The following is a 2,719-nucleotide window of genomic DNA, read 5'->3' on the forward strand; positions in this document are numbered from 1 at the left end:
TTTATATATATATATATATATATATATATATATATATATATATGACTGCCAGCGAACGAGTACAACATGTTTTATCATCCACCTGTTTTAAACAAGGGTGTGTTTTGTATAAGGTTGAGGCCCTAAACAACTAAAGTAAGGCTTACCCCTATATAGTGTCAAAAGATGGTTCTTTAATAGCAAAAATCTTTGTGATGGCTTGAAAATTTATTTTCATCTCTATTAATAAAATTCAAAGCTTCATAGATAGTGCAAATGGAGAATATCTATGGAAACATTGAAAATTAACAGCTTAGATAATATATTACAAGATGCACTATTTCCCATACTTGAAATCCATCTATTTCACATCCATGCTTCTCGAGGACCGAATAATCATTTTAAGGGATTTCCGACATCAAAACATACTCTTCTAGTAAATTTTTCTAAATTTAACTGTGTAGGGACTCAACCTTGTATTAACTTTTTTTTTCTAGAAAAACTCACAACATACAAACTGCAACAACTAAGATCACTCTATAAACATACCCAGCCCACTTGTGAGCATGATTACTCTTTCAACATTCTATTTCCAAAGCAATGCCTTTTTTATAATGGCAGAGAGGGGATAAAAGCACAAAACTATGAACACCAATCTCTAAACAAATCATCTAAGCAGCAGGAGAGACCTTAACCTCATCCAAAACAGGACCACACGTGGTCCCAGGATCATCAACCTTAGTGTGGTAGAAAGAGCTAAAGAAAGTGATCCTAGTCCGTGGCCCAAGCGCCATGAACCTCATCTTCCCAACCTTATAACCCCCCTTTCCCTTCGATTCATATGGGACCTTAACTGAATCCTTCCCTGCAAAAGCCTCAACAAGCATGGATCTGTGGCACCCATGTTTAACATCCCCCACTATGAAGCTAAGAGTGTAAACCTTTTTTGGCACCGTTCCTATGATTTGGGCGATTGCACTCTCTCTCCCCGCCACCAGCTCGACAGCTGCACTTTCGAAGGGTACGGTGAAATGGTGAGAGTCCAAGTGTCTGACAGCCTTCAGGGACTCTATGATCCAACCGGGGAGAGGGGAGGGAGGAGGATACTGGAGGTCGAGTTCTTGAAGACGTGGGTGCCCTCTTCGAAGCCTGCATTCTTCACCAGGTTGTCTGCAATTTTAGATAGAGGGAAGAAATAAACATTCTTAGTTTTAGCAACTCTCTTTGTGTATGTCGACTCTCTCACACACACATATACATTTCTCATTAATGGGCTCAGGTGGCAAGTGTGATGGGAAGTTACGACATATCTTGAGTTCCATTTCTACCATGGATAGGAGAACATCCCTACTGAACTACCCAAAAAGAATTTTTTAGTTACGTGCTCTATCTCTTTACTTTGTGTAGAAGTGTGAAAAAACATGAAAGGGCCTCGTACCTCTAGTTGGAAGAGGGGGATACAGCTCCTTAATGGCGACAACGTCCAACAAAGGGCCACAAGCTGGATCCTCATGTATCCCGATATTATGAAATATAACCTTGGCAACATTGGAAGTGGCCCTAAACGCCCAAGCATAAGTGTCCCCTCCATCGCTGCTGTAAAGTGTCTGCAATGGCAAATCACCGAAATGGGGAGCCCTCAACACCTCATCTTGCGCGCAAGTCCTCGAGGAACCGAAAGTGAGAGAATAGAGAGACCCATTCTTTACAGGGACATATTGAGAGATTGAAGCCTCATTTCCGAGCCTCAGAGCGTGGACACTATGAGCAACTGCAAAGAACATGCCACCGGGTTGAGGGCCTCCTGTTATGTATTCAATAAGGCCATGGATTTCCCATTTGGGAGAGAGAATCTGCCCTTGATCACTGCCTTGTTAAGATTTGACGGCTTTGGTGGGTCTTCAAAGTTGCCATTGGGGAGGAAAACTAGAGCATAAAAGAAGAACATACGATTTGATTTCACTATTAAGAGGCTTGATTGTGCTATTTTGGAATGCAAAAAACAGAGTTTTGGACTCTGCTCAGAGAGAGAGAAGACACTGTTGTGAAAAACTGAAAAATAGAAAACTATGTGAAAACTGATTAACTGACAAAGATTATAAATGTATAAAGGGGAAAAATATATAAGAATAATGTAGACATTACCAAATCTACTCAAACCTCCTGTGTACAAAATAAGAAGAAGGATCAACTTTTAATAACCTTTGCAATGAAAGATGAGGTTGGTTATGCTTACCATCAAGATATTGAGCTGAAAGAGCAGGTTTGCAGCTGTAAAAGAAGAGAAGAAGAGAGCAGCTTATTACAATTCTCAAAGCTATACCTTAACGGATTTGCAGCAGGAAAAGCAAATGGTAAAGGGACAGGGGTTCATATTTGTATTGAGAGAGAGAGAAAAAGCAAGAGAGATCATATTCTAGAGAGTTCAAAATGCACAGTCAAAAGACTTTTCTCCGCATATTCAGCCTTATGGCATGCTATAAATTAACTTAAATAAATTTATTGTAATGATGCAGTTTCTATCATAGTTACCCGGAGAGGGAGCCATAGCGAGAGCGGTTCTGGTTCTGGGAGTGGGAGCATAGGATCGTTGGCTGCCGGAAGCTCCGGAGGTCGGGGAGCGAGTTTCGGTGAGGGTAGAAATTACGGATTGAGATCCTTTTTGAACAGGAAGCGATATCCCGATACATTGGGATCGAGATCCCTATTTAACGGGAACGCATTCCATGTATTTACGGAA

At 40.8% G+C, this 2,719-nt stretch overlaps 1 pseudogene across 1 annotated transcript; it reads right to left on the reverse strand.

The window, feature by feature from the left end:
• Positions 1–420: 420 nt before the first annotated feature.
• Positions 421–2,328, reverse strand: LOC18435222 (protein TEEBE-like; annotated as a pseudogene). Its single transcript, XR_016052271.1, has 3 exons — positions 2,216–2,328; positions 1,418–1,905; positions 421–1,149 (listed from the first exon to the last, which is right to left on the reverse strand). The product of XR_016052271.1 is annotated as a protein TEEBE-like (transcript).
• Between the last annotated feature and the right edge of the window lie 391 nt (positions 2,329–2,719).

Source organism: Amborella trichopoda, chromosome 3 (genome assembly GCF_054954075.1).
Source record: "Amborella trichopoda isolate Santa Cruz 75 chromosome 3, AtrichopodaSantaCruz75HAP2 v2.0, whole genome shotgun sequence".
In the NCBI taxonomy this organism is placed as follows: domain Eukaryota; kingdom Viridiplantae; phylum Streptophyta; class Magnoliopsida; order Amborellales; family Amborellaceae; genus Amborella; species Amborella trichopoda.